We start from the raw sequence: 17,668 nt of genomic DNA, 5'->3' as shown, positions 1-17,668 counted from the left end.
TAATGGTTTATTAACTTTTATAGCTTCCTCTCTTACACTGATGGATTCACCACTTGGTGCAATATCAGTTATTGCAGGTTCCTCCTTATGAACTATGACCTCAACCTGTACATTCTAATCTGGAGGACTATTGTCCTCAAAATTAGTAACATGTTCATTTTCAACCTTTACACTCTCTGTATTTGTCAGTATCTCAACATTTGTCTGTACATTTCTATCTACCAGGGACTCAATTTCCATTATCTTAATATTTTTCAAAATTGAGGGTGAAGTACCCATAATACTTTTTCCCTTCCCTTCAACCAGGATGTCTGTAGTATCATTTTTAGGCTTTGATGAAGTATAAAAATCACGGTTTTTAGCAAAGAATTTAACCCATGCCTTTTGGGTCTTAGTAACAATCTCATTAATCCTACCTAACATAAGACTAATCATCTCATGCTTACTGTAAAATATTCTTTTGTCTACAACCTCAAGTGTCCTATCCAACTCCTCTTGAGTAATGGATCCACAAACAGACAATAACTCTTGAATCTTTAAGTGCTTATCCTCCTTCATTGTTGATAATCTTCTAGCATCTAAGTTGTTATATAACTATACTAGTATTTGATCTTCAATTTCTAACAATACTTTCTTGTATATATCTAAATGCAACAAAACTGCCTCCTCAACTTCTCTCTGTTCATCATCATCCAAATGCTCATAATAAATTGTACATTCTTTAACATACCATCCTTTGTTATTTCATCTACTAATTTTGCACAAGTCTTCGATGGAATAGTAGTTACATTTCTGGTGACAAGTGTCAAATCAGTGTCATCCATCTTCTTTCCTCTTTTAGTAAGGGATGGAGAAGAAGGTGTTTCCATTGGAGCTCTTCTCTTTGGTGGTACCTTGATTGTGACCTTCCTAACCAGTTGCTTTCTTGTTTCCTCCTTAGTCTTTTTAGCTTTCTTCCTCAATACCCTGTTAAATGCTAAGGGTGTGTCATCATCAGATCCATAGTCTGATAGAATAGGAGTAATGATGGCTACAGGCTCTTTCCTCTTCCTTCCTCTTACCGGAGCAACATCTATTAATGCCTTAATGTCATGTGAAACTTTTTTAACAAATTTACTTGCCTTTCCTTCCTGCTTCTCTCTCTTCTTCTGGTTAAACTCAGTTTCAACCTCTTGCTTCTTCTGTTTAGCAGTGTCAAAGGCTTTGATAGTTTCATCAATAGGTGCTTCAATTAGCATTTGTGCATAAGCATCAAGGATATGTGCATCAACTTCATAACTCATTTCCTCAATTCAAATCTTTCGAGGTTTTACAGCTTCCATCAAAGTTTCATCTTTCTTGACCATGAAGCATATGTCGGTTGAGTACTTCTCAACAATGTGCTTAGGAACCCTCATCCTAGATTTCATAGCCTTCTGGAATCCCTTGAAGTAACCCCAAACCTCAAAGAAATAGATTGTTTCAGTTGCCTCCCTACCGGGATATCAAATGCTCATTGTCTCTTCCAAAAACCAGGAGTTTCATTGATGAAAAACAACATCAAACAAACAATAAGATTCCCATACTGGAATGCCCCCTTCTTTTCTCCTTTTATTTTCCCTAGGTTAATTAACAACTCATCTAACATCCATCCACAAAGATCTAACTTCTCATTTTCTCTCATCATCTTATGTACTAATAAATGTAGGAGCTAGAAATAGAATTCAGATGGTTTGATTGAGTTACCTTATACCCAATAATCATGCTTATGAATTTGATGTCTGTGTTGGTGATAGTACTAATCATCAGTGATCATTTGTCTGATGTTGCACCGATAATCTTGTTTACCTAATCGTTTAAAACTTTCTTCTCTGGATTTTGTCCAACCTGCAGTAAACCGGTGATTTCCCTGATGGCCTCCTTTGAGATCTTATACGGTTTGTCCAACTAGATGAATTCTCTATACACTATGCTCAAAACATACCTAACAATTTCATCATCAAATTCCAAAATATCTAGAATGTCGGTAAACCCTAGATCAACAATATACTGGTATTCAGGTTTAATCTTTCCAGAATCTCCCATTAACTCATTCATGTACATGATCTTGATATTAGTCATTCCTAAATCCTCAATATGATAGTGAATGTAGGCTCTTACATCTTCAACATACATGACTCCCTCTAGAACATGGGAAAAAGTGCCAACCGAATCATCCAGGGTAGCAACAGGTGGATATCACTTGAAAATTGGCCTGGGATGGTCCTTGGCCTCAACAACAGTTGGATTTTCAACAAACATAGGTACAGATGATGATCATGCTTCCATGATTGAAGATAAATACCTATGAATCGTTTCCAATGAAAGACCCTAAAGACCTCTTCCAATTGCTGGTGAAGTCACTCAAGATGATATTTGATCGCACTGAATCACCTTAGACTTTCTCTAAATTGTTCTTAATCACTCTAAATGCAAGGTGATAAAAAATGAAGTAGATTCAACCTTTTAACTTTCAAGAAAAACCCTAATCCGTCATTGATATAAATGACTTCCAATGAAAGATATCGGATCTTGATTAAACATCTCCATGCCAGATAAGCATATCCAATGTCTAGAATATCTTCCAGAACCTCTTCCCGAGGCTTAAGAAGTATTATCATGATTTTGCCTACCCCTAAGGCATTTGCCTCAGTTACTAGTTGAGCTTCTTGTCGGTGTAGGAGCAACCTCCTATGTCAGTTGAGTAACCGAAGCATTCCCATCTGCAGATTGATCTTGTGACTTCCTAACCCATCTCTTGGTATGATCTTGCCGAATTTCATTTACCTTCTCTTTCCCTTTCTCATTTGATCCATCATTACCAACCAGTGGATTTTTTCTTCTACAGAACTTAGCTATGTGTCTAACCTTATTGCATGCATAACATGTAACATTTTTCTTTTGAATTACTTTGGTAAAACTGGTACAATTGCTTAACCTGCACTGATTAGCCATATGTCCAAATTTTCCACATGCATAACATTTTACATTTATTCTGCAATCTTTTATCTTATGACCATTCTTATTGCATTTAGAACATTGACCAGGAGCAAAATTATTATTCTAATTTACTCTATTTCTACATTGCCTATCCACATGACCAAATTTATTACAAACAAAGCATCTACCATTAAATTTGTAAGCATTAAGTTGTCTTACTGGTGCCTTCTAGTTCTGATCTTCATTAGCAGTACCAGAGCGTTGACCTTGTTCAAATCCAAGTCCATTGGAATCTCCATTTTGTCTTTGACTTTTCAATAACTCATCAAGTTGTGCTAAACTAACCTTGAACTTGTCTTTGTACTCACTTGTAGCAATTAGATCATCTCTCAGTATTATCATTTGTCTCTCAAGATCTTGTTCATTACTCTAGGATTGCACTAAATCAGTTCTCAACATATCATTTTCATGAACCAACCTACCACATTCTTCAAATTTATTTTTCAGAGATACAAGATTTTCTTCATTTTTCTTTCGGTCCTTAATCTCTTTTGACATCCTCGTAGTTAAAGCTTGCATCTCATTCCTCATGACCATGTTCTCCTGACTCAGCTTCTGACATTGTTCCTTAAGTGCATCTTTTTCTTCATCATCCTAATTTTTCAAAAGTTCCTTCCTCCTAGCTTGAATAGATGACAACCTCTCCTATAGGACAAGAATGAATTCCTAAGAACAATTTAATTAATCTTGTAACTTCAAGTTTTTTGTCCTTTCAGCATCATAATCTTCAAGTAATACCTCAAGTTTATTTTCCAAACTCATATCTATGGATTCTGGATTCAGGATCTTCCTCAAGCTGTTAAACTTCCTCCAAGGCACAAGGCTCTGATACCAATTGTTGGAATCCAAGGACACTGAGAGGGGGGGGTGAATCGGTGTTTTGATGGAATGACTAATTTTAACCTGATTAAAACATGCATTCACCGACCGATATACTGGTACATATAAGATTGAAAGAAGTAAAGCAACCAATAAGCCAATCACACAAATGAATACCATAACACAAAGATTTATACATGGAAAACCTCAAAGAGGAAAAACCACGGTGGGATTTGTGACTCACAATATCAATCCACTGGCCATATGAAAAGATATTACAAAATATGGGGGTTTGCACATGCAGGAAGGCTTACAGCCTAGAGCATATTGCTCATCACATAAAGGAGCCTCACTGACAACATACAAATCCATACTACAATCCGAAGAAATGATTGAACTGCAAAGATAGCATCTTCTATGCCTGAATATAGTTCCGGTTAAGCTATGTTTGTTCCGATCTAAAACCCTAAACCCTTACTAGAATATCCTCTTACATAAATGTCCTCACATACTTTATCTCTCTCATATATTTCGCATTACATAATATTATCATATTCTCCTATCTATGTGTGTTACAAAATGATCTAACCAACTGACCTATATACCCTTTACAAATCATTATGCCTTATGTCGGCTTACAAAGATAATTACAAAATGAATATAACTATCGGCTCAATGACATATATACATAAATATCAAAATCAATTGTTGATGTCGGATCTCCCAAATGATGTCGACCTCCAATACCAATAACATAATGAAGTCATGTCAGCCTGCAATGTTGGTAACCAAAGATTTCCCTTCCAACCGGTGAAGATACATGTCGGTGTCGATGAAGTGTCTGTCGGTAAATAGCCAAACCACAATATGAAAGCCGGAACATGTTGCCATCAATGACAACATATATAAACCAGCCAAATGAGTGTCAATTGCCAACAATAATGAGGGGGAGTATGTGAATCAGGCCTTCAGATATTTTTGCACTGAGCAAGGTTTGCAACATCAGTTTGTAGTTCCCTCTATCCCTCAGCAGAATGGTGTTGTTGAGAGAAAGAACATGACTTTAGGGAGATGGCCAATTATATGATTCAGTCATGGTCTATGGATTTTTCTTTTTGGGTTGAGGCAGTCAATTGTGCCACTTATATTCAGGATCAGATGCCTCATAAGGCATTACAACATATGACTCCTAAGAAGGCTTGGACCCATGTCAAGCCTGATATTTCTATATTTCGAGTATTTGGTTGTGAGGCTTGGGCATTTATTACCGATGCTCATAGGAAGAGTCAAACAGTCATATTTGTTGGCTATTGTGAGGATGTGAAGGCATATAGGTTGTTTGATCTGGATTCCAGAGAGGTCTTGTTTCGATGAGATATCCAGTTTGATGAGTGCTTCACTCTGCCAGATACTCCTTCACCAACTTCTCCCCCACTAGCTACTCCTCCGTCTTCATCTCTTGAGTATGATGTAGATGTTGATCCACCACAAAATCCATAGAATTTGCCCAAGTGTGCCCACTTTACTATAGAGGCAGCTAGTTCTTTGGCAGGTAACCCTTCAGATACCCGTCGTACACGACCACATACTTCAGTTGCTAGTCTCTTGATTCATCCCATTTTGGATGATCCTCAGAGGTTTTCAGATGTGATAGGTCATCTTGAGTGGGATTAGGCTATTAATGAGGAGTATTCTTCTTTGATGAAGAATCATACTTGGGATCTTTGTTCTCTTCCCTAAGGGAAGAAAGTTGGTTCGGTGCAAGTGGGTGTACCATACCAAGTATGTTGTTGATGGTTTGATAGATAAGTACAAAGCACATCTTGTTATGAAGGGGTTTTTTCATGTTGAGGGTATTGATTACTCTAAGACCTTTGCTCCTGTTACCAAGATGAATTCTATTCGCTTTGTACTATCCCTTGCAGCTTCACAGGGATGGCCAGTTTTTTAAATGGATGTGAAGAGTGATTTCTTGCATGGAGACTTACATGAGGAGATCTATATGGAGTAGCCTCAGGGGTTTGTGCAAGACACTTCTTTGGTTTGCAAACTTGGGGGTTCATTATATAGTCTCAAACAAGCCCCTCGGGCTTGGTATGAGAAGATGGACTCTTTTTTTCTCTCCTCTCACTTCATGCGCTCTCACTCTGATCCCACAATTTACATTCAGTGTCTAGAGGGTGATATTTTAATTCCTATGCTATATGTTGATGATCTCATTATTACAGGTAGATCATCCTCTATGATTCAGAGTGTTTAGAGACCTTTGATGGAGCAGTTTGAGATGACAGATCTTAGTCTTCTACACTATTTTCTTGGTCTATGGGCTACTCAGTCTTCGGATGGGATTTACATATATCAGCAGAAGTATTCTCTTGACATGCTCCACAGATTTGGCATGCTTGGTTGCAAGCCTTTCCCCACACCATTTCAGTCGGGTGTTGTTATGTTCTCCACTTGTTGTACCCCTTCAGTAGATTCTACATTATATAGGCAATTGGTTGGCAATTTGTTGTACCTGATGCATTCACGTCCTGATCTTTCCTATATAGTTGGCCTTGTCTCTAGGTTCTCACATGATCCACATGAGAGCCATTAGAAATCTGCCAAATAGATTTTGAGGTACATTCAAGCCACTTTACAGTATGGCATTCACTACACATCAGGGGCTCCTCACATAGTTGGCTTCACTAACTCGGATTGGGTTGGTGATGTTGATGATCGGAAGTCTACTTTTGGCTTTGTTTTATGTCTTGGTTATGGTCCTATCACATGGTCTTGCAAGAAGCAATCTACTATTGCATTATCATCTGTAGAGGCAGAGTATCGAGCAGCGGTGTTAACCAGCTAGGAGACTTTATGGCTTCGACAGTTGTTGACAGAGTTTAGTTTTTCTCTTGATAGGAACCCACACTTCTTTGGTGCGACAATTAGAGTGCTATACACATTTCATGCAATCCAGTGGAACATCAATGGATGAAGCACATTGAGATCCACATGCACTTCATCAAGAAGTTGATTCAAGATGGTTCACTCACCTTGGAGTACATTCCTACAGAGGAACAGGTTGCTAACATCTTCATGAAACCTTTGGCATCACCGCATTATCTTCAATTGCGCTCTATGCTCAGGGTGAAGGAAGTTGTCCTTGGGGGGTCTTTGTGAGGCCTTCCTTCCTTCATTTTTTTTAGCATGCTTTCATCTCTTTTAGGAGAGGAGTTTTTCCCATTGGGTTTTCTCCTTTTTCTCCATTTAATAGAGATTTCATTGTACTTGGGTACCTTGTTGTCGGGACCTTTTTTTAGTTTTCTAGCATCTAGTTCTTAGTTTTTTTAGCTTCTCCCTAACTTCATCTTAAGGGGGGGTGTAAGAGTAAAAGGTATTAGTTTACTCAATTAATTAAACCATATTGATTTAATAATTAAGTCACCTTTTGTCTATTTCACTTAAGCTAAACTTAGGAATATTAATAGTTAATTTATTATTAATTATTAATTGCTTTTAGAGTTTTCCCTTTTTAGGTTTGATCTCCTTTTATAAGGATTGATTTCTTTTGTAATTAATTATTTTGTTATCATCATTGCATTCTTTTGCTCTAAATTTTCAAAGCAATCTTTGTGTTTTGTGAATCTTCTATTGTTGTGACAGGTTATTTGCATACAAGTGTTCACTGGGCTCTGTGAGGTTATATTCTACAACTTTTACACTCATCACCATGTCAATGTAACCAAATGCTAACAGTGATAGTTAGAAGATTGAAATGCAACTACAAGATCATTTTATAACCCTAGAAATAGAAAAGTTCATAAACCCTCATGTGACCCTCATAGCTAAAGGGTATGGCAGTCGTGAAGGAGATATTGTTGCAGACTTAGCCAAGTAAAAATATGCAGCCCTAAAAGAACAGTCACAGAAGTTTCAATACACAATAAGTGTTCAAAAGACAGTGTAATATACCAAGGTATTTGCAACCATTGGAACCATTCACAGAGAAGTCACAGTTACAAATGCATGAAAACACAAAACAATGACAATAACAATTCACATATGCTAGATGTTATGGAAAAGTCCATGTTGCTATCTAAGATATTTGAACACCATTGCATGGATAGTAAGAAGGTTTGTAACAGTCATACATACATAGAAGACCATAAGGACATATGTCGAGAAGTTCAAGACTTGCAAATCTGGTAAAGCTAAAGGACAGAGTGAAATGGAGTCTTTTCTTATCATCACAATGAGTTAGCACATGATAGCTCAATGATAATTTACAGAGAAGCAAAAATAATGAGAATGAGTAGTATATTGGACTATTACAAGGTCCAAGAGTAGGTCAAATAGTCCAAAGAAAAGTGACAAAGCATTCATGAAGATTTTGAGAGAATCAATGGTCAATTACATCACACCCTTGCACAGAGTCAACTCTATACAAACTCAGGGTCATAATAGTGAGGTTGTAGTCATCATTAATAGTAAATCACTTTCACATTTATTGTAGGGTCCAGAGGTTTCCAGGAAAAGATGATAAGATTTTCTCATCTGAAGATTATAACAGTGATTTGTGCACAAGATATAGTGGTCTAAAAGGAGTTTTGAAACCCTTTGTAGTAAGGGTTTGATCCCAAACACACAAGGTACTATCAAATAATTCAAAACATAACTCAACCATAATATATATATCAACCCTTTTGACAATAACAAATCATTAGACTAGTCATCGATCATGAAGATTACGTGCCAAGGATAACACAATATGTGAAGCCATAACTATGACAAAGGAAAGTGTCAGTTTCGCAAAGAGATAGTACCATGATACCTGTAAACAACAAAAACCCTCATGGGTTCATATGCAAAGTTGAAGAAGATTCAAGATCCACAAAAAATAGAAAAAGAAAAATGCAGATGTGATGATTTTTCAGCAACTTTATTCTAGAAATCAAAAAAAGAATGCATTTTTTTTTAGATGGCAAAAGTAATAGTAATTTTTAATGGAAAAGAGCAACGTGTCCAATATATTGAAAGGAGTGTCATTTATTTTCACCAAAAAATTAACCTATCACTTACCTATGAAGAATCTCCAAATAGAAAATCAAAGTTGCAGTAGAAGAAGATCTCATACAATTTCCAAAAAAAAAAAACTCCAAAAATCACCTTGCCGGCATAGCTTACACAAAAATAAAATCAAGATGCAAAATGAATGGATGGTGTGATTTTTGTTTAGGGTTAACTCTTTACCCTAAAAAGTGTCGATAGCACTTAGGTTTTGTGCCTATAATGTAAAACATTTCTCATATTTGAATTAATTTTTTTTGACAATGTAATATTTTAGTATGCCTTGTAACACTTGCATCGAATTTCTATTGAAGAATATATTAAGTGATGTGTTATAAATCACTTAGTCATTTAAGAATGCAAAGTGATTGATGTTTATTAATTTTTTAATAGTCAAAGAAATGTTATAATTTATGAGGAAAAAATAATGACTAATGCCAACTGTATAGGTAGGTGGCAAATGTATGCCAAGGATATAGGGAAGTTGGAGAGGTGGCAAGACACTTGGAGGAGATATAGGGGTTGGTTTTGTGCTTTTAATAGCATTGGAGAGAATCTTGGAGGTTGTTTTTGCAAGTCATCATGTTTGACAAAGTCAAATTTTACTTTCATCCATTTGGAGCTCTTTTGAAAGAAATCTAGTGGCTAGATTTTAGGGTTTTTGGTTGAATTTGACCAAGGAGGTTAGGACTTCTATTTTCTTGTAACTACTCAAGTGAAGCATAATAGTATGCTTCTAACTTCTTTTGTGTAGTTAGTTCTTGTCATTTCACGAGCAGTATTGTAATTCATTTTGAAAATTCTTTATTGCAGAAATAGATTTGTAACTTGGATTTTTAGACTATGTATATTAGTATTTACCTCATCTATGTTGGTATTTTGGTATGGTTTTGTCATTGATGTCAACACCTACTAAACACTTATCAACTTTGGCACTTTGGAGAATCAGCAACATTCACCAGCAAGCAAGTGACTCATGCACAGTCACCGGTATCTGGTACACCGACAAGATATAATGATCACCAACACTTGGAATGATATGGAAAACACTTGGTTATGTCAAAAACATTATGTGGACACTTTGTCTTGGAGTTTTGTTTATTGGTACATTAGCATTTGCATATTTGTTGTTATCGGCAAATAGGTCCAGGGTTACACCGGTAGGTTTATCTTTTCCAGATCGGCATGGTACGCTATGGAGATGATTAATTATTGTTGTAAATGCATTAAGCCGACATGTTGAATCGGTTATTGCATCGGATATTGTATTGTTTGTAAAATGTTTTTATTGTAATATCTTGTAGAGCCGACCTACTAAAATTGGTCTTAGGTTATGGTATAAATGTAAGATCTTATTTGTAAGATCAAGTGTGGAATACGAAAAAGGATTGTGTGAAGGTATATGCGAGAATAAGCAGAGCTATACACGTAGACATCATTTGAAGATTGAAGGAGGGTTTTTGTGAAGACAATCAAAACTACACCGGTACTGAATCCAGCATATGAAGATGCTATTTTAAGCAGTACATTCTTATTGGATTTAACCATCCAATTGTAGTCAATGTGACTCCCATTTTGTGATTGAGCAGTGAGCTATAGGCGCTTGGCCTTTCTGCATGTCCAGACCCCATTTATGTACACTTACTATCTGCAGTAGTATCATCTAATTGTGGGTAAGGTTTCCCACCGTGGTTTTTCCCCTTACAGGTTTTCCACATATAAATATTGGTGTTATGTGTTGTGGATGACTTTGTCTTAATGTTTCTTGCACTAATCCTTACCGGTATAGCAATTAACTATTAAATCTGTCTATCGGCATATTAAACTAGTTTACCGGTATTAAGCATTAAGTTGGTTAAGTTGTTTTTGGTTTGAATTTATTAGACAACTAATTCACACCCCCTCCCCCCTCTCAGTTGTCTCTAGGACCTGACAATTGGTATCAGAGCCTAGTCCTCTTTTGCAGAAGTTTAACAGCTTGAGGAGATCCAATGTCTACTAACTATTTCAGAAAGGACAGTCCTAAACTTGATGGAACCAACTATGGCATATGGAAGATCGAAATGGAGACACATATAAATTGCATTGGAAAGGACATATGGGATGTTACAAAGAATGGTTATACTGCTCCTACTCAAAGTCGGCCCATCCACCCAAGTTGACTAAAGATGAGGAAAATGATTGCAAAGCAAGAGAAGCACTTTTGAGCGCATTATCAGATCAACAAATCATGTGACTATCAAATAGGTCTATTGCTAAAGCTATTTGGGATCATTTGGAAACACTAAATGAAGGAGATTCCACAGTCAAAATTGCAAAACTTGAAAGCTTCCAGGTCAGGTTTGAACATCTGAAAAATGGAAGAAGATGAAAGGATTTCTACTTTTATGGAAAGAGTAAATGAGATTGTTTTAGGTATTAAATGTTGTGGAGGAACCTTAAGTGAGGATGAAATTGTTTCAAAAGTTTTAAGAGGATTGCCACTGGCATATAAAATGAAAGTCACTATTATAAATGAGTTAAGAACAATGCCTAATACATCAGTAACTAGGGATACATTGATTGGGAAACTTTCAGCTTTTGAAATCGAAGAATTTGGTCATGTTGCTACTATAAAGACAGATTTGGCCTTTAAAGCATCAACATAATTTGCTCCATCATTTGACAAATATGATTGGAAATCCTTTTATGCAAGAGAACTTGAAGAAAGCAGGAAAGAAAATGAAGAACTTGAAGAACTTGAAGCACTATTTGCAAGAAAAATGCCTAAAGGACCAGTTGGAAGTAAGTATGAAGGTAAAGCACCCTTTAAATATTTTAACTGCAATAAGATTGGACATATGGCTTCAAGATGCCCTGATAGACATGATAGACTAAGAGAAGAAGCTAGAAGGACATACAAGCCTAATCCTGAATATCAGAGATACAGATTTAAGAAGAATAAGGACAAATCTTGTTATGTTGTTGATGAAGGAGTGACTAATGATTTTGATGAAGATCCGATAGACAATGGATGGGTTTTTGTTGCTATAACAAAAGATCAACCGGCACCTACTGCTTAATCGATAGTACAGGCCTTGGCAGCTAAACTTGAAGTAAAGGATGAATGGATCATTGATTTTGGATGCTCACATCATATGACAGGAGACAAAGGTAAATTCTTGAACTTTCAAGAATACAATGGAGGCTTAGTGAGATTTGGAGATGACAAAGCTTGTTTAATCAAAGGTAAGGGTACAATATCTCTTGATGATAAGCATAACACTGACAATGTCTACTATGTTGAAGGTTTAAAGCATAATCTTTTGAGTGTTGGCCAATTAGCTGAGAAAGGATTTCAAGTACAATTTAAAAATGGAAAATGCAAAATCATTAATAGAACTGGTTTGGAAATTGCAATCGGTAATCAGACTAGAGGTAATATCTCTCATTTGAATAATAGTGAAAAGACATGCTTAATTGCACATATTGATGAAAGTGGCTATGGCATAAAAGACTCGGTCATGTAAACTTTGATTGCATGGTAAAAATCAGTACTACTAAGGCAGTTAGAGATTTACCTAAAATTGTCAAACCTCACAATACAGTATGTAAGGAATGTCAATTTAGAAAACAAGTTAGAGCTAGTTTCAAAAGTATTCCAGAAAAATCCAATAATGCTCTTGATTTAATTCACACTGATTTATGTGGTCCAGCTAGAACTAAAAGCTTACAAGGTGATAGATATTTCATGCTAATCATTGATGACTATTCTAGAATGTGTTGGGTTACTTTTCTCAAAGAAAAATCAGAAGCACTTGGAAAGTTTAAATTGTTCAAAGCAATGGTTGAAAATGAAACCGGTAAGAAAATCAAATGTTTAAGATCAGATCAAGGAGGTGAATTTACATCTAAGGAATTTAATACATTCTATGAAGTGAATGGAATAAGAAGACAACTATCAGCACCTCGGACACCACAGCAGAATGGAGTTGTTGAAAGGAAAAACATAACTATCTTGGATGCAGCAAGAAGTATGTTATCAGAAGCAAACCTACCACATGTATATTGGAGAGAGGCAGTCAGTACAACAGTCTATACATTCAACAAAGTTCGGTAAGACCCATCATGAACTATGGTTTGGTATTACTCCTACTCTTAAATATTTCAGAATATTTGGAAGAAAATGTTACATTAGAAGAGATGAGTATATTGGGAAATTTGATCCTAGAAGTGATGAAGGAATATTTCTTGGTTATTCATCTAAGAGCAAGGCATATAGATGTTTTAACAAAAGATTGCAGAAAATTGTTGAAAGTACAAATGTAAAGATTGATGAACAATTCAAAGGAACTTCAAGGTATATAGACTCTGAACCGGCAACAAAAATTTTGACAAATGAACCTACACTGAATCCACTGGTACAAAATGAAGATCCAGTTACCCCGGTATCATCTGAGGATTCCATAGTAACTGAGGAACAGCAGCAAACAAAGACACCCCGATATGTAAGACTGAATCATTTTGAAGATCAGATAATTGGAAACAAGTTTAAAGGAGTTATGACAATAGGAAGATTGGCAAATGAAGAGGTATGTCTTATTTCTCAAATTGAACCATCATCTGTTAATGAGGCATGTGAAGATAAATTTTGGATTAAAGCTATGGAAGAAGAATTAGAACAAATTGAGAAAAACAACACTTGGACATTAGTTCCTCGACCTAAAGATAAAAATGTAATTGGAACCAAATGGGTATTCAGAAACAAACTTAATGAAGATGGTAAGGTTGTTATAAATAAAGAAAGACTAGTGTGTAAGGGATATTCTCAAAAAGAAGGAATTTATTACAATGAAACCTTTGCACCGGTAGCTAGAATTGAGGCAGTCAGATTATTTTTGGCTTTTGCAGCACACAAGAACTACAAAGTTTATCAAATGGATATTAAATGTGCATTTTTAAATGAAGATCTTGAAGAAGAAGTATACATTGAACAACCTAATGGATTTTCTTTGACAGATGACAAAGATATGGTTTACAGGTTAAGAAAAGCTTTGTATGGATTGAAACAAGCTCTAAGAGCTTGGTATGCAAGATTGGATAAGTATCTTTTGAAAATTGGTTTTTCTATAGGTAATGCAGACAGCAATTTATCCTATAAAGTGACTAATGATGACATCTTGATTATAGAAGTATTTGTTGATGATATAATCTTTGGAGGAGAAGATGGATTATGTAAAGAATTTTCTATTAAAATGCAGCAAGAATTTGAAAAATCTATGATTGGAGAAAAAATTTATTTTTAGGATTGCAGATTTCACAGACTGATAAAGGTATATTCTTGAGTCAATCCAAGTACTTAAAAGAGTTACTAAAGAAATTTGGGATGGAAAACTCTAAACCGGTAAGCACACCTATGACAACAAATGACAAACTATCACTAAGGGATGAATCTACACCTGTTAATCCAACTAGATACAAATCTATGATAGGAGGTTTTGTATTTGACACAAACTAAACCTGATATTATGAATGTAGTATGTATTGTTTCAAGATTTCAAAGCAATCCTAGAGAAAATCATGAATCAACAGTAAAAAGGATTTTCCGGTACTTACAAGGTACTATAAGTCTTGGATTATGGTATCCTAGAGATGAAAACTTTGAATTATGTGCATACACAAATGCAAATTGGGCAGGAGATGTGGATGATAGAAAAAGCACCACCGGCAGGGCATTCTTTCTTGGAAACAGACTAGTTTCTTGGTTGAGTAAGAAACAAAGTTGTACATCTTTATCAACAGTAGAATCAGAATATGTTGCAGCAGCAACTAACTGTACACGGGTACTATGGCTTAAGCAAATGTTGAAAGATATAAAGGTAAAATGCAAGGAACCTATTACTATCTACTATGATAACACTGCAGCAATTGATATATCTAAGAATCCGGTATTACATTCTAAAACCAAACATGTTTCTATCAAACTGAATTTTCTAAGGGAAAATGTTGAAGCAAAGGAAATAAAACTGGTTTATGTGAATACTAAAGAGTAGATTGCAGATACATTTATTAAACCTCTGCCTAAGGAGACTTTTGAATATCTCAGAGATTAGCTTGGGGTCATACCCTCACCGGTAGAGACTTAGGAAGTTGATGATTGTCATCAACCGGCAAAACTAATAGAGAAATCTTTTTTTCCAGCTTTGATGGGAAGCTACTTCTCAGGGGGAGTAGTTGGTATACAAAAGTGATTGGTATTTTGTATATGAACTTGGCTTGGTAAGATGTTTTTGTTGTAACTTTGGCATTTGATGTCAAAGGGGGAGAGATTGGTATGGAAAAACACAAGGAAAACACATGTTGCTCCTAGGGGGAGAGATTGTTGTTTGAGAGAGATTATTACTCTCGGTATCTGTATTTTGATTTCTAGTTATGATCTCTTTCTAGAGATTGTTGGTTTTTGGTATTTGGCATTTCTGTTTTGGCACTTTGATGGTTTTTCCATCTTGTGTTGCCATCAATGCCAAAGGGGGAGATTGTTGGTATTTTGGTATGGTTTTGTCATTGATGTCAACACCTACTAAACACTTATCAACTCTGGCACTTTGGAGAATCAGCAACATTCATTAGCAAGCAAGTGACTCATGCACAGTCACCGGTATCTGGTACACCGACAAGATATAATGATCACCAGCACTTGGAATGATATGGAAAACACTTGGTTATGTCAAAAACATTACATGGACACTTTGTCCTAGAGTTTTGTTTATTGGTACATTAGCATTTGCATATTTGTTGTTACCGGCAAATAGGTCCAGGGTTACACCAACAGGTTTATCTTTTCCAAATCAGCATGGCACACTATGGAGATGATTAATTATTGTTGTAAATGAATTAAGCTGACATGTTGAATCGGTTATTGCATTAGATATTGTATTTTTTGTAAAATGTTTTTATTGTAATATCTTGTAGAGCTGACCTACTAAAATTGGTCTTAGGTTATGGTATAAATGTAAGATCTTATTTGTAAGATCAAATGTGGAATACGAAAAAGGATTGTGCGAAGGTATATGCGAGAATAAGCAGAGCTATACATGCAGACATCATTTGAAGATTGAAGGAGGGTTTTTGTGAAGACAATCAGAACTACACAGATACTGAATCCAGCATATGAAGATGCTATTTTAAGTAGTACATTCTTATTGGATTTAACCATCCAACTGTAGTCAATGTGACTCCCATTTTGTGATTGAGTAGTGAGCTCTAGACGCTTGGCCTTTCTGCATGTGCAGACGCCATTTATGTACACTTACTATATGCAGTAGTATCATCTGATTGTGGGTAAGGTTTCCCACCATGTTTTTTCCCCTTATAGGGTTTCCATGTATAAATATTGGTGTTATGTGTTGTGGATGACTTTGTCTTAATGTTTCTTGCACTAATCCTTACCGGTATAGCAATTAATTGTTAAATCTGTCTACCGGCATATTAAACTAGTTTACCGGTATTAAGCATTAAGTTGGTTAAGTTGTTTTTGGTTTGAATTTATTAGAAAACTGATTCACCCCCCTCCCCCCCTCTCAGTTGTCTCTAGGACCTAACAATCTATCAATAGAAGAAAAGAGATTTACCTTCTTATTCCTCTATTTCATTGTGTGTTGGTGATTGATGTTATTACTTGTGAAAAAAAAAAATTCCTAGTAGTTTTGTCTCATTTCAAGCACCTTTACAAAGTTATATTTATGTTGCGAGTTATAAGTTGTGTTTAAGTTGCAGAACTGTTCTAGTTGTGAAAGGCAGTGTAACCTTCTTGTGAAATATTTATGCAAGAAAAATATAGGCTTGAGTTGTGTATAGTAAGCTTTACCTATCGATTGTTGTGTGTATGCAGCTGGTTTTGAGATCTTATATTATACGTTGGTGCATCACCTGTTAGTTTGTAGATTTAATTTATGTAATCCTTCTTCCTTTTCCCCCAATAAGATCATTAAAATAGGTTAGAATTAGGTGAAGCTCCATAAGAACCTGCTTGCTCTGGAGGTTCACTCCAAGTTTAGGCAACTGATAGGCCTAGGAGTGTTCCCATGTGTCACGAACCCACTGAGTTGATAGCTTAGCAATAGGGTGCATTTTTTAGTGATAACATTTACAATAATTGAAAAGACAAGAGAAAAATACAAGTGGATTTCTAAAGTCAAGACCACACAAAACTATGGTATGAAAAAAATACAACATGCCCATGTGGCAAATCAATACATTCATGAATAGAAAATGTAACTCCCAAGCATCTTTGAGTACACTTCTTTGTGGGCATACTCCCTAAAAATGATGCTCCAACATGAGACCACTAACATATGGGACCAAACCAATAATGATAATATTCTCCACTATCTCATAGCACCAAGGATGGGAAGATGGTGTTAATAAGATTGTAACTAGTGCCATTATACTTCGCTTTCCTCCATGGATACCATTACAACGAATGTTCCAAGTCAAACAAGAGAATGAGAATGTAATGCCCCGCCAGGACACCCCGAAGGGATAAGCTAAATCACATGAATAGAGTGCAATAAAAAAAAAATTAAAGTTAAACACAACAAAAGATACAACGAGATATCAAAATTCAGATTACACAGAGGAAGACATCAACTAACACCTAAAGAGTTTCCCAACGAGATTACTTACTTTCACATTTCACTTAACTCACACTAACAAATCCAATAAGCTGATTATCTTATAACGAGATAGTTCTTAAACAAGGATAATTTCTTTCAAAAGATGAAAATATAAATCACAAGAT

The sequence above is a fragment of the Cryptomeria japonica genome, chromosome 10, assembly GCF_030272615.1.
Source record: "Cryptomeria japonica chromosome 10, Sugi_1.0, whole genome shotgun sequence".
NCBI lineage: Eukaryota > Viridiplantae > Streptophyta > Pinopsida > Cupressales > Cupressaceae > Cryptomeria > Cryptomeria japonica.
This window is presented reverse-complemented; position numbering follows the sequence as displayed.